The following is a 15,848-nucleotide window of genomic DNA, read 5'->3' as shown; positions in this document are numbered from 1 at the left end:
TTGGCCAGGGAGTCTCTGTACAAGGTGACACCTTTTCTCCCAGAAGCCTTTTATTTAAGGAATACAAACTTCACACATTTCATAAATACAACTTTAGGAACATAGTGATTCTTTCCACCCTACCTGCCCTCCCTCCCCCACTCCCACCCCTCTTTCTCCTCCTCTCCTATTCCCATTCTTTTTTACTAAGATGCATTTTTTTACTAAGATGTATTTTTAAATTAACTTTATACACATGCAATTAACTCTATACTAAGTAAAGAGTTCAACAAATTGTATGAAAAAGAATTGTTCCTCAACAGTTGAGACAAGGGCTGTTTAAAGTTACTGCATCAGATAGGAGAGGGAATGATAGGAGGGATGGGAGCGGGATGGGGGGTATGGGGAAAAGAACCACTATATTCCTAAAGATATATCTATGTAAAAATGCATTCATTAAATAAAAAATAAAAAAATAAAGTCATTGCATCACAAAGTGTCAATTTCACTTTTATAGATTACCTTTTAGGTGCTCTATTAGTTATCATAGATTAGGGAGAACATATGGTATTTGCCTTTTTGGGACTGGTTTATTTAACTAAGTAAGATATTTTCCAATTTATCCATTTTGTTGCAAACTACAGGATTTCATTTTAACCACTGCATAGTATTCCACAGTGTACATATTCCATAATTTCTTTATGCAGTCTTCATTTGATGGGCATCTGGGATAATTCCATATTTCAGCTATTGTGAATTGAGCTGCAATGAACATGGGGGTAGAGATAGCTCTTCCATAAACTGATTTCTCTTGTTTTGGGTAAATTCCCAGGAGTGGGATGGCTGGTTCATATGCTAGCACTATATTCAGATATCTGAGGTATCTCCATACTGTCTTCAGTAGTGGCTTTACCAGTTTGCGTTCCCACCAATAGTGGATTAGGGTATCTTTTTCCCCACATCCTCACCAGCATTTGTTGTTTGTTGATTTCTGTATGAAAGACATTCTGACAGGGGTGAGGTGAAAACTCAGGTGTTTTTGATTTGCATTTCCCTGGTGGCTAGTGATCTGAGCACTTTTTCATGTGCTGACCATTTGAATTTGAATTTCCTCTTTGGAAAAATGTCTGAGCAAGACTGCAGAATCCAGGTCTGTACACAAAAATTAATTGCATTTCTAGCTACAAGCTTCAAATAATTAAAATTGAAATTTAAAAGAGATTTCTGTGCAAAAATGACAAAACTTCTTTGGAGGAATTTGGCAAACATCACCAAAATCATATATAAAACAAAAAATCTACTGTTCTCAAGATACACCATTTCAACATGGCAATACAGGTGCGCGGTGTTATTTAGTGCAGCTTTGTTTGCAGTTAAAAAATACTGGAATATAGAAAACTGTCCAAACATAGGAGAGTGATTACACAGACTACGGTATGTCCACATGATGGGGTTTTGTGCAGCTGGGTGCATTCTGGGTGATTTAATAGAGAGAGATCTACATGAGTTATTGTTAGGTGGACAAGCAAAGTACAAGGAGAGCACAGTTGGCATGCCATGGTCTCCGGTTCCTCATCTTCAGGTTCCATCAATCATGGATGAAAACTATTTAAAAAGGGGGCAGATGTTGTGGCACCGTGGGTTGAGATGCTCACGTATGATTTTGGAGTGCTGGTTTGCATCCTGCCTACTCTGCATTTGTTAGCTTCCTGCTAATGTGCCTGGGAGGCAGCAGATGATAGCCCAAGTGCTTGGGTTCCTGTGACCCATGTTGGAGACCTGGATATGGTTCCTGGCTCCTAGCTTCAGCCTGGTTCAGTCTCAGCTGTTGTGGGTATTTGAGAAACGAACCAATGGATGGAAGATCTTTCCCCCCTCTCTCTTTGGCTCTTCCTCTCTCTGTCATTCTGCCTTTCAAATAAATTAATACATCTTTTAAAAAATTGAAAAAACATGCATGTACTGAAAATGTACAGACATTTCTTGTCTTTACTTCCTAACAGTACTGTATAACATCTATTTACATTGTATATACCAGCTACTATAGGTAATGTAGAGATAATTTGGAATATACAGGGGATGTGCACAGGTTGCAGGCAAATGCTATGCCATTCTCTATAAGGGACTGGAACATTCAGGGAGTTCGGGATCCACAGGGGTCCTGGAGCCAGTTCCTCTTAGATGGGATGTTTGTATGTAGTGTGTGGACCTTTGTATAATCAACAAGGGAAAATAAATACATATACACATGTGTTGTCCTCATTACGGAAAGAAATACAGCAAGGAAACAAAAAGTTGGTTACTGACAAGGGGTAGGGCTGTATAAAATGGGGCAGGAGGGACCTGCACTTCTCAGAGTGTGCCTTTTGGATTCATTTTGAATTTTTTAAAAATTCTCTTGGCTATTTTTTTAAACAATTTATTCTTTATTGAATGAGTTTTGATTTTTATAAAAGATTTATTTATTTGAAAGGCAAAGCTACAGAGAGAGTTGGGGGAGAGACAGATAGGTAAATAGATAGATAGTTAGATAGATAGATAGATATTCTTCCATCTGCATGTTCCCTCTCCAAATGGTTGCAGTGGTTGGAGCTGGGCCAGGCTGAAGCCAGGAGCCAGGATCTTCATTCGGATCTCTCACGTGGGTGGCAGGGGCTCAAATTCTTGGATCATCTTCCTCTGCTTTCCTAGTTGCATTAGCAGGGAGCCTGATTGAAATTGGAGCAGCCGGGACTCCAATCTGTGCTCCAGTGGAAATGTTGACATTGCTTAACCCACTGTGCCACAACGCTGGCCCCTCATTTCAACTTTTGTAATCATGCTAATACTTTTCATGTTGAGATAATAAAATTAAATCAGTAAGAATGGGAAGGGGGTGGGGCTGGCGCTGTGGCACAGTAGGTTAATGCCCTGGCCTGAAGCGCCGGCATCCCATACGGATGCTGGTTCTGGTCCCGGCTGCTCCTCTTCGGGTCCAGCACTCTGCCATGGCCTGGGAAAGCAGCAGAAGATGGCCCAAGTCCTTGGGCCCCTGCACCCATGTGGGAGACCTGGAGGAAGCTCCTGACTCCTGGCTTTGGATCAGCACAGGTCTGGCCGTTGCAGCCATCTGGGGAGTGGACCAGCAGATGGAAGACTTCTCTGTCTATATCTCTCTGTTACTCTTTCAAATAAATAAATCTTTAAAAATAAAATAAAAAGAATGGGAAGGGGGAAAAAGCTTAAAACTGAAGGCCAGTGAACCTTTGTATGCCGAATGACCATTGTAACCACCCTAAAGGGTGAAAAAAGAACTAATCCCCATAATGGCAATACAGAATTCAACTCTGTCGCCTTAGTCTTTGGCAAAGGTGCCAGGGGCAGGGGGACTGTCAAGAGATTGTAAGTTTTTTTGATTAGGTTTGTTTTTTGTAGCTCCTTCCCCTGACAAGGCTCAGGCGTGACAAGCTCACCCGCAGACAGTTCTTAATCCCTAATTCCATTCCCTACTGAAAGAAAGCAGAGCTCCTTGGAGAATGGCTGATCTCAGGCCTGGAGAAGCAAAAGTGCCAGATGACCCTTGCAGGAGGGTACTTCAAAGAGTTCGTGGAAAATGCAATTAAGAGAAGTTTATTTTGCTGCAAAAATGTTTTGAAATCCATGCACAGCTTTTTATCATATGCATTTGCCATGAACATTTTGAAGATCTTGTACCCCTTGTTGTGCCGGGAAGTAGGTGCAGACCCAGCAGTCTAGATGGAGGTCTAGAAGCAAACAGGAATAGGGAGAGGGCAGGCACTGTTGTCTGCTTGGCGACTACTTCATGAGGACAATCCAGTCCCCTTGGGCAATGCAGCATCAATCAGATTCCACTGTGGGTAGAGAGACCCACACCACTGGGGGCAGTGGTGCTGCGGCCACTGGAGTGGGGATGCTAACTCTGCTGGCTGCAGAAAGTCCTCTTCCACTGACAAAGAAAGCTCATCAAAATGTAGGGGCTCAGTGTCTCCACTGTGTCAGGGTCTTCCCATGTCCCCAGCCTCATTCTTTCGCAACTCCTGTCCTCACTTAAACAGTCTTGGCCAGGCTGGGGATTCAACTTGTGCTTTGATTCAGCCAGTCACAGGATGAGATTTGTGGGTGATTTTCAGTGTTTGCAGCCCTGTCGCTGTAAGAGGAAATAAGGAGATAAGAGATAAGGGTCTCTTTCATGGAGCACATACACATAGTATATGTTAAATCTGGCAGAGGCTTTGATGAAAACTAGGATGTTATCATGGTCTTAAAGTGTCTCCCAGAGCCGGCACTGTGGCGTAGTGGGTGAAGTCATCGCCTGCGAAGGTGGCATCTGACATGGGTGCTGGTTTGTGTCCCAGCTGCTCCACTTCCAATCCAGCTCCGTGATAATGCCTGGAAAGGCTGCAGAAGATGGCCCAATTGTTTGAGCCCCTGCACCTACATGGGAGACCAGGAAGAGGGTCCTTGCTCCTGGCTTCCACCTGGCTCAGCCCTGGCCATTGCAGCCATCTGGGGAGTGAGCCAGCAGATGGAAGATTCATTCTCTCTCTCTCTCTCCCTCTCCCCCTCTCTCTGTCCCTCCCCCCTCTCCCTCTCTCTCTCTCACTTTCTGTCACTATGCATTTCAAATAAATAAAACTAAATACATCTTTATTTATTTACTTGAATGTCAGAGTTATACAGAGAGAGAAGGAGAGGCAGAGAGAGAGAGAGAGAGAGAGATAGAGAGAGAGAGATCTTCCATCCACTGGTTCACTGCCCAATTGGCCACAATGTCTGGAGCTGCACCGATCTGAAGCCAGGAATCAGGAGCTTCTTCCAGGTCTCTCATGAGGGTGCAGGGGCCCAAGGACTTGGGCCATCTTCTACTGCTTTCCCAGGCCATAGCAGAGAGCTAGATCGGAAGTGGAGCAGCCAGGACTAGAACTGGCGCTCATATGGGATGCCGGGACTGCAGGCAGTGGCTTTACCTACTACGCCATAGCGCTGGCCCCTAAATGCATCTTTTTAAAAAAGAACAAAGTTGGACAGATCACTATAGAGCAACAGTAATCAAAACAGTATGGCACTGGCACAAGGAAAAGAAAATACTTCAGTGGAATACAGCAGAGTCCAGAAACACATTGAACTATATATATACATTTAATTGACTTTTGACAAGGGAGCCAAGACAAAGGGAACAAAATATTGCTTACACAACAACACCAAGGAAAGAAATTATGAGCCTGGGATATTGTTTATTCAGCAAAATTAACTTTCAAATGATACCTTGTCACAATAGAAAACAAGGAAATGGGCTAGCGCTGTGCTGTAGTAGGCTAAGCCTCTGCCTGCAGTGCCAGCATCTCATATAGGTGTTCGTTAATATCTCGGCTGCTCCACTTCCTATCCAGCTCTCTGCTATGGTCTGGGAAGGCAGTGGAAGATGGCCCAAGTGCTTGGGTCCCTGCACCCACATAGGAGACCCGGAAGAAACTCCTGGCTCCCGGCTTCGGATTGGCCCAGCCCTGGCCACTGTGGCCATTTGAGGAGTGAACCAGTGGATGGAAGACCTTTCTCTTTGTCTTTCCCTCTCTCTGTCTATAACTCTACCTCTCAAATAAATAATTTTTTAAAGAAAAAGAAAGCAAGGAAACAAAGACTAATGAGGTCCTGTAAAAATGACCCAGGAACCAAATAAAGAGGCCATCATCAGACAAAGCTGGGACAATTGAGATTTTGATACAAATAATAGCAATGAATTGAAACTCATCGAATACATTCATTTGAAGTCCTTATCCTCTGTACTGCAGAATAGCATGTGAAAATGAGAACAGAGATCCAGGTGATGCTTCTACTGCCAAGGAACACCCAAGATGGCCAGCAGCCAGTAGTAGCCACACATGAGGCCTGTGACAGAGGTTCCCCCACAGCCCCCAGAAGGGGGCTTGACCTCAGACTTCTGACCTCCAGAACTGGGGGGAAAAGATGTTGCTGCTGTTAGTGGCACTGGTGACAGCAACCCCAGCAAAATTATGCAGTTGGGAATCTGAAATACCTGACTCAGTTTCCTTTAGGTGTAAAGCATTCTTGTCAAACATTTGATAATTTAATTTTAATTTCCTTATAATTCAGTTGCTCTTTTTTTCCTAGGGGCCCAAGACAGAAGTTGTTTCTTTGTTGTGTTTAAAGTCCAGCCTGTTTAATAGAATGGCTTGGTGTTGGCCATTTTGAGTCAACGGTGACATGTTCCTCTTTTTTAATATATGTATGTTTATGTGGTTGCAAATACTGTTTTTTATTTCAGGAAAATTTTCTTGAATTATAACTGTTGGTGTTCATTCTGTTGCCTTGCTTTTGCTTTCTTCTTCAAGAAGTCATGTATTTGATCCTCTCTGCTTATTTTTAATATTTGTCACTCTGTCTCAAATCTTTTCTATTTCTTTGTTACTTTTTGTGTTTAAAAATTTCATTTCCATCTTTTATGTCTTCTAACATTAGTTTTTGTTATTTTTTCTAATGTTCCCTTAGATTATTCATCATTTCTGACATTTAAAACTTTTATCTTTAATTCTTTTGTGAGTCCCATTTACCTATTTCTGAGTTGTCTTATTCTGATTTATGTTTTTTTCATGTCTTGCATTTTTCTTAATTTCCATTAGCTTGTTTTTGAAGTGGTAATTCTTATTAAAATTATTATTAGCTTTTTTCTTATGGTAGTTTTTGTTATAAGAAAAGGTATGAGATTTTTACCTTGACATTTTTTCAAATGAGATTGCTTTTATTAAACATTTAGGAGGTGAATGATGTGGAACAACTTTGCTAATTCCACCCATCTCCCATCTCCCCTTTCTGTTGCTTTTGTGTAGAGCTAAAAAATTTGTGACTTGAGTTCTGAAATTTTCTTTTTTTAATTAACAATTTATTTATTTTACTTGAAAGTCAGAGTTACACAGAGAGAGGAGAGGAGAGGGAGGGAGGGAGGGAGAGAGAGTCTTCCATCCACTGGTTCACTCCGGCTGCAATGGCCGGAGCTGTGCTGATCTGAGGCCAGGAGCCAGGAGGTTCTCCCGGGTCTCCTATGTGGGTGCAGGGGCCCAAGGACTTGGGCCATCTTCCACCGCTTTCCCAGGCCACAGCAGAGAGCTGGATCGGAAGTGGAGCAGCCGGGACTTGAACTGGCGCTCATATGGGATGCCGGCACTGCAGGCAGCAGCTTTACTTGCTACACCACAGCGCCGGCCCCCGAGTTCTGAAATTTTCTAACTCTGTGCATCCTGCCCACTTTCACCTGGACATTCTCTTTCTTTTGATTCTATGGTCTGTAGCTTATTGTAATTTAGCTTTGCTCCAGCGGTTTCTCCTTTAAATGATGACTTGTACTGGAAGAGCGTTCTGGCTGCTTAGTTCTGAACACTTCTAGAGGCTAGAGCTTAGTTAGGATCCCTTTTGCTCACCTGCTGTTGGATTGGGCAAAACTCCAGGTTAAGTTGCTGTTTGGAAATTTGCCTGTCTGTTTTCCAATGTGTATCTGTGCTTCCTGCTGCTCTGCTTTTGGCTGTTTAGTGATTTGCACCTACCACTCACATTCGGGTTCATTTTCTGACAATTTTACTTTTTTTACATTCCACAGGGTTTTAGACATTGTTTTTGGTTAACACAGTAATTGTACATATTGGTGGGGTATGATGTGATACTTCAGGATATTTATATGGTGTGTACTGATCCAATCAGGACAGTTAGCATTTTCATTTCACTTCATTATGGGTGGAGCCTTCCAGCTTTTCTGTTCTAGTTCTGCATGAAGTATATACTACGTTGTTCTGGAACACTAGGACACATGCCCATTATCCAGTCTCCCTCTGTCTGTCTCCTCCCATTCTTCTCAACCTCTAGTAAGCATTATTCTAGGTTCTGATTGCCTATTTTTAAAGCTTCCTCTGTTTTTAAGCAAGGTTTCTTCATACGTAGTATTGGGCAACTTTCACATAGCTCTGCATAATTGATAGCTCTGTAGATACATGGATTTGAGCAACTGTTGGCAACTTGACTAAGTGAACACCTATAGAACATCACACCTGGCTACAGACTGCATATGGAATAGTTACAAGAACCAGCTACATACTGGGCCTCACAACAAGTCTTAACATGTTTCAAAGGCTTGATGTCATTGAGAGCATGACCTATGGCCACAGTGTACATAAGACAGAAACCCACGAGAAAGGAAAAATACATAGAGCAGGAAGTTGGCCTGGCACTCACAGTGAGGCCATATTGTTGTCTGATTGGACAGAAAAAAACCTCACAGTATGCCAGCCTTAGACAAGGTTTTTCTGAGAGCATGAGAAAATTGGACAAAGCAAGGCCACTTAATAATTTTGTCCAAGCACAGGCTAAAAAAAAAAAAAAAAGGTCAATGTGCAAACACTTCCCCTCTTGCCTGGCTGGTATGAGTGATGGCTGCTTCTTTATCCATTCAAGCTTTAGTTCTGCTCCAGTCTTCCCTCCTTGGAGAGAAGACATACTGAGATACCCACTTTAGAATTGTCCTTGCTTTCTAAAAGCTCCTAGAGCAAACCACAGCTTCCTTGCACACTTTTCCAAATCACCCAACCAAAGCCCAAATCTAATAACTGTTTTTGAGCAGAGAGGAATAAGCCCAACAGGGTCTCAGACAGATAAGTTCCTGGGAATCTTTGGCAGAAGAGTATTGACACTCAAGGCAAAAAGGTAACTAGAGGGACCAGCGCTGTGGCGTAGTGGGTAAAACCACCGCCTGCAGTGCCAGCATCCCATATGGGGGCCAATTTGAGTCCCAGCTTCTCCACTTCTGATCCAGCTCTCTGCTATGGCCTGGGAAAGCAGTAGAAGATGGCCCAGGTCCTTGGGCCCCTGCACCCACGTGGGAGACCCGGAAAAAGCTCCTGGCTCCTGGCTTCGGATCAGCACAGCTCCGGCTGTTTTGGACAATTGGAGAGTGAACCAGTAGATGGAAGACACTCTCTCTCTCTCTCTCTCTCTCTCTCTTTTTCTCTCTCCTCTCTTTCTCTCCTCCTCTCTCTGTATAACTCTGAGTTTCAAGTAAATAAATAAATCTCAAAAAAAAGGTAAGTAGAAAAGTCCTGAGAGGAAGAAGAACACACTGAAATAACCCATGCTCCAAAGACAGTAACACAGAAATTAGGAAATATTTTATTGAATGGCAATAAAAGCGACACATCTTTTTCAGTCAGCTAACTGACAGTAAACAGATGGTACATGTAAATGGAATAATTTGAGGAGAGCTAAACAAAGGGTTTGGGGTGGATTTGGAAAGTGTCAACTTAGCTAGCCTGAACTACATTTTCCTGAATTCCCTTTTAGATAGTTTTCAGTTAGGTGTCCCACATGAGAAATTGTGATGAAACACTTGGAGAAGGCAAGGGAGACACAGATAACTGACAAAGTTAGACAGAAGAAACAAAATAACAAGATAAATAATATCAAAGAAAAATGGGTCAAAGTTTTGAATAAGCATTTCTTCATGATAGACAAAATCCAAATGGCCCATAAGCATATGAAAGGCACTCAGCTTCATTTGTTGTTCCCACACTGTACATTAACACTTCCATGAGACACCACCGCGCCCTCAGCAAATGGCGGGATCCAAGAAGTCTGAGAATTCTGAGCTGGCCATGCTGGAGAGCAATGGGAAACTTTCATACACAGCTGATGGGAGTGTGCACTGGTAAAAGAGGTTGGCATAGGAGCTGGTGTCATGGTGCAGTGGGTTAATCCTCCATCTGCAGTGCCGGCATCCCATATGGGTGCCGGTTCTAGTCCCGGCTGCTCCTCTTCCAATCCAGCTCTCTCCTGTGGCCTGGGAAAGCAGTAGAAGATGGCCCAAGTCCTTGGGCCCCTGCATCCACGTGGGAGACCTGGAGGAAGCTCCTGGCTCCTGGCTTCAGATCGGCGTAGTTCCGGCCATTGCAGCCATTTGGGGAGTGAGCCAGCAGATGGAAGACCTTTCTCTCTGTCTCTTCCTCTCGCTGTCTGTAACTCTACCTCTCAAATAAACAAATAAAATCTTTTTAAAAAATAAGAGGTTGGCATATTAGAAACTCACTTCCCTTATGATCTAGCAATTTCACTGCCAAATACACAAACTCCAGTGAAACTTGAGTGTATGGGCACCAGGAAGTAAGTGTGCACAGTTGTAATGTATTTAAAGGTAGCTACCCCTTAAAGGATATGTCTATGTCTTAACCCCTGGACCCCATGAATGTCAATGATTGTGAAATGAGATCATCTGAGGTTGTCCAGGTGGATCCTAAGTTCAACGAGAAATATCCTTGTAAGATAAAAGAAGAGGAGATTTGAGACAGACAGAAGAGGAGGACGTGATAGAGTGGAGTGACGTGGCCACAAGGGAAGGAGCCATAGAAGTTGGAAGAGGTTTCCAACTTCTATGGAACGAATGTTCCTGCATACTCCCAGCTCCTTTAGAGGGAAGGTGTTTTTTGCCCACACCTCAAATTTGCACTTCTGGCTGCCAGAACTATGAGAGAATCAATTTTGGTGTCGGTGACCTTACAGGAAACGAATATAATGGTTCATCATAGCATGTGATGGCTGAAAACAAGTGCAACATCCAGCAGGGGTGGAATGTTAAATAAGCTGTGGTACCGAAATGAAGAAGAATAAACGATTCATGCTATCAGATAAAGTTCAAAAATAGGCAAAATTTAACCATGTGTCTGGATGGATGTGTGTTTAAGTGGCAAAAATCTGATGTGAAGCAAGAAATTGTTACCATGAGAATTAGGGCGGCACAAGGAAGCAATTTAGAGGACACACTCCTGGCCAGAGGGCAGTGCTCTAGCCTTGATCAAAGGGTGGTGATGTGAATATGTTCACAATATAATTGCAAAGTTATAAAGACAAGAAAATGTATGCAAGACATACACAAGGCCAGCGCCGTGGCTCACTAGGCTAATCCTCTGCCTTGCGGCACCAGCACACCGGGTTCTAGTCCCAGTCGGGGCGCTGGATTCTGTCCCGGTTGCTCCTCTTCCAGGCCAGCTCTCTGCTGTGGCCCGGGAGTGCAGTGGAGGATGGCCCAAGTGCTTGGGCCCTGCACCCCATGGGAGACCAGGAGAAGCACCTGGCTCCTGCCATCGGATCAGCGCGGTGCGCCTACTGCAGCACACCAGCCACGGCGGCCATTGGAGGGTGAACCAACAGCAAAGGAAGACCTTTCTCTCTGTCTCTCTCTCTCACTGTCCACTCTGCCTGTCAAAAAAAAAAAAAAGACATACACAAACGATACGCTGCTCTGTGTCTGGACCATGATCCAACAATTCAAACAGTTAAAACATTCGAAAGCAAAATTAAACCAATGACTACTTGCAGATAATATGCCTCTATATCTGGAAAATTCAAGAGACTCTCCTGAAGTGTTACAAGGAGTAAGCAGAAAGGCTGGCACTGTGGCACAGTGGGTTAAAGCCATGGCCCACAGTGCCGCATCATAAGGGAGCTGATTTGAGTCCTGGCTGCTCCACTTCCAATCCAGCTCCCTGTTAAGAGACAGAGCAGCAGAGTATGGGAGAGCTTGGGCCCCTGCACCCATGTAGGAGACCTGGAAGAAGCTCCCGGCTCCCGGCTTTGGCCTGGCCCAGCCCCAACCCATTGCAGCCATTTGGGGAGTGACCCAGTGGATGGAACACCTATTTCTCTGTCTCTCCTCACTCTCCACAACTCTGCCTTTCAAATAAATAAAATAAGCCTTTAAATTTAAAAAAGCAGGATAAAGAATGAGCAGAATTCATAAATTTGCTGGGTACAAAGTTATTTAGATACACAAGTTAGGAAACCTAATGAAATGAATGACTCCATTTAACAAAAAAGGTAGAATACCTAGAAAAAATTTTTCCAAGAAAAATGCAACATCTATGTGAAGCAACTTGAAAATGTTTCTCAGGGATGTGGCAAAAGGTCTGAATGAATGGAAAGTTCTTCAGTATATGAAGGTAATTGAAAATGAAACTCGATGAAGGGTGGGATTGGAGAGGGAGTGGGAGAGGGGAGGGCCATGGGAGGGAGGGAGGTTGGGGGGGGAAGCCACAACAACACAAAAGTTGCACTTTGTAAATTCACATTTATTAAATAAAAAAACTATATAACAAACAAAAAAAAAAAGAAAAAAAGAGAACTTAATACTTTACCCTTTTAGTATTTTTTATGTTCTACTTAAAACTATTGGTTGAACTCTGTAATTAATACACAATTACTCTTAGGTGTTTAATTAATGCTATAACGTACTCAAATAGTATTTTACACTTTGTGTTTCTGTGTGGGTGCAAACTGTTGAAATCTTTACTTAATATATGCTAAATTGGTCTTCTGTATATAAAGATAATTGAAAATCTTGATGTGAATGGAAGGGGAGAGGGAGTGGGAGAGGGGGAGTGTTGTGGGTGGGAGGGAAGTTATGGGGGGGAAGCTATTGTAATCCATAAGCTGTACTTTGGAAATTTATGTTCATTAAATAAAATAAAATAAAATAAACCAAAAAACTAAAAAAAAAAGAAAATTCTACTATGCTTTCAGGAAAATGTAACTTCATGAAGATGCAAAAATCTCTTTATCAATCCATAAATACAATATGATCCCAAAATATGATGACAGAATTGTTGGGAACTTGTCAAAATGTTGTTGATGTTACCATAGAAAACTAAAGGAGTAAAGATTTCCTAATGAGAGGGGCACTATCATAATAACAAGTGTGTTTTGAGATACATTTCACAGTTATTATTGAATCTTCATAGGTCATTCCCTGATGATGAAATTTGGGTTTTGGCCTTGGCCATTTGACACTGACCAAACCTGTTTTCAATGATTTTCCAAAGAGGTTCAGGATCTACAGCCCAACCTGCACCATTTGGCCCTTTCATTGGGCTGCCAAGTCTGTAGGCAGCTTCTAGTCTTGAGGATTTTCTGAACCAGGGCTCAGGCTCACTCGTCCCCACGCTCCGGGAGACACCAGGAGGCTGGCCATCTCTGCCTGGGGGGAGGTGGAGCTGGCAGGGATTTCCTGCTCTCAGGACTCACCTGGAGCTCTGGCAGACTCCCTCTTCTGTTGGGGCTGCCGGGCTGTCCAGCTGCCCTGGGGGCCGAGCCTCCCCGACTGCAGGGCAGGCGCGGGCACTGGAGGCAGCCCTGTGCATGGGGTTCAGCCCTCTGCCCCCGCCCAGGTCCCCTGGCACCGCCCACCTGGATGTGCTGCAGAATCCTGCGGGCGCACCAGTCCCCCAGCTGCGCGTATCTCCCCGCCAGCTCCTCGTCGGCCTCCCCGAACTGCTCGACCAGGTTGAGCAGCATCATGGGCACTGCCATGGGCTCCGCCGCTGGGGACCCTGGGAGCTGGGGCCGGCCCAGCCCCGATGGGTCCTCCCGCACCCAGCGGATGATCTGATCCATCATCTCCAGGGCCTCACTCTGGGTGGGGGGTGGGGCAAGGAGAGGCCCAGCTGAGGCTGCTGTCCCACCTGTCCCGTCCCCAGGTACCTGGTGGGGTCCCGAGGACTCGGCCCTGGGCGGGAAGCCCGTGGTCTCTTGTGCACTCCAAGGACACTTCACCAAGGGGCCTGCTGTGGGTCTGGCTCCTGGGCCGGGTTGGCCCCAGCCTGCTCTGGGGGCTCCCCGTCTGGGGGTGCAGGCAACTCCCAGGCAGTGGCGTCGGGGTTTTATAGCACAGGGATGAGGGAGAGGTTCCCTGCCAACTGGGGGCAGGGCACAGATGAGCCCTCTCTGCCCAGGTTTCCTGTGCAGGGTGGAGACATCACCCATAGACATGAGGCACAAAAACAGTGCAATAAAGGGGGAGGGGCATTGCCAGAAGCTTCCAGGACCCTGGGAATCCACTGGAAGGAAGACAGGGAAGAGCAGACTGTACTTTTGGGGAAGCTGGCTTATCTGAAGATGTGGCTGGACAGAGAACTATGAGTACAGTCCCCCAGGGTGATGTTGCTGAGCCAGGGCCTGCCCTTACTAGTGTGGGAATGAGGGAAATTTCCAGTAGCACAATGGACACATGCTGGGGTGGCCAGTGAAGCTGACGGAGGTGGGGACAGGGCAAGGATGGGAGGGGCTGGAGAACCCCAGGGTGCAGGGCAGAGGGTTCATTTGCTGATGCTGTGTGCTGGGCTCTGCATACATCCACTAGGTGTGCAGCCCCTCACAGCACAGCTTGCATCATGTAGGTCCCCTGTGTGGTCACACTTTGGCTCCATGTCTCTCTCTCTCTGGTGCCCTTGTCATTGACTTTGGTATTCCTGGGGTTCAACACACAGCAGGTGTACCACAAGTGGTTAATGGACCATGTTCAGAAAAGGGATGAAGGAGCCGAGGGTGTTTCGGAGCCACATTGCTTGGAAAATTTGGGTACTTTTTAAAATTATGCTTTCGAAGGAAATGCATTTCAGGTGACTAGTCGGATGCTGACCTGTGCCAGCTCATGCTGGCACACGAAAGGTGCTCTGTGGCTGTTGGAGGAACTAATGAGGCTGGAGCAAAACACAGCTCTGGAGGGTTCAGAAAAATGGTTTTGAGAGACTGGTGGGGAGAACAAGCTAAAACCCAGTGAGCTTCAGAGCAGAAGCCCCCATTCCTATCTATATGTCAGCTGTCCCTCCCACGTGGGCCCAGAGCTAGACATGGGTTGGGGAGAGGGGTGTGATATGGACCTGGCCCAGAGGGATGCCAGAGGTGCACATGCTGGCCTAAGATAACATCTGGGGCCTATGAATTCTTAGGCAGACAAGACTTCTAGGAGTCCTCAGGCAATCTTCCAATGATTTTGGATTTTTGAATGTTCCACCGAAGACTTGTTTGTTTTACAGAGGATGGCGCTGCAGAAGCTACAGCGCTCAGGTTGGCAGGGTTGCTAGGAGAGCACAGATGGAATATTTATCAGTCCCCTGCTAGAGGACAACATGACCCCCAGAGAGAAGCTCCAACCTGTCCCTATCTCCTCTGGCTCAGTATAAGCTGTCCTAACATGTTGCCGTTGCTTTGATCTGAGCACAGCTGAAGCTTGCCAGAACACAGCTTGCACGTTTTAAGGAAAAATAGGTGGAATTCTCAGTAACGTGCTTTCTGAAACCAGAGAAGCCAGCAGAAACAGCTGGACTGGGTGGGGCAGGTGCACTGGGAGGTGGCTGTGCTGTCATGTAGGAAAAGTGACCCCTCCCCAAGCGAGCAGTATCACATCACCTGCTGTGGTGCATTTGGGGTGGTTGAATGGGACCCCGGAGGAAAGACGACATGGGCCCTACCTAGACCCATATCAGAAGCTAGGGAGAATGGGTTGGGCCAGGAAGACATGCTCCTTTCCAGAATGTTGTGCCCTTTGTTGGGATTCACATCCTAGAACCCACTCTGCACTTGTCCTTCCACAGGTGGGCAGCTGACTTCACAGCTGGGTGGTGTTTGTGTCTGGAAGGGTCAAGAAACCAGGGCCTGTTCCTACCCCAAACTTTTCTGAAGGCCAACCACAGGCCAACAGGAGGAGTCACCTCTGGCTCCCATCTCCACTCAGCCTGGAGATGTGGGCTGATTCTCAAGTCCCCGAAGCCATCTGTCACCCCATTCCCAGTGCTTATGGGAGGAGCTCAGAGTCTGGCCTTGTCTTCTGCTATTCCCTGGAATTCAGACTCAAGGGACTCCTGGCCAAGGTGGGGGAAAGCTCTTTCCAGAAAGGAAGGCCCCCTCTCCCAACGGCCAGCTGCAAGTTTGTGAAAACCTGGTGCCCCCCAGGAGGGTACCTCCTCACCTCTCCAGGTGCCTGGCAAATGCCGGGATAACCAAGACAGCACCTGGACCCCAGGAAGGGACGATTCTCTGAGTGCAGG

Source organism: Oryctolagus cuniculus, chromosome X (genome assembly GCF_051225735.1).
Source record: "Oryctolagus cuniculus isolate XC-2025 breed Fujian yellow rabbit chromosome X, ASM5122573v1, whole genome shotgun sequence".
Classification (NCBI taxonomy): domain Eukaryota; kingdom Metazoa; phylum Chordata; class Mammalia; order Lagomorpha; family Leporidae; genus Oryctolagus; species Oryctolagus cuniculus.
This window is presented reverse-complemented; position numbering follows the sequence as displayed.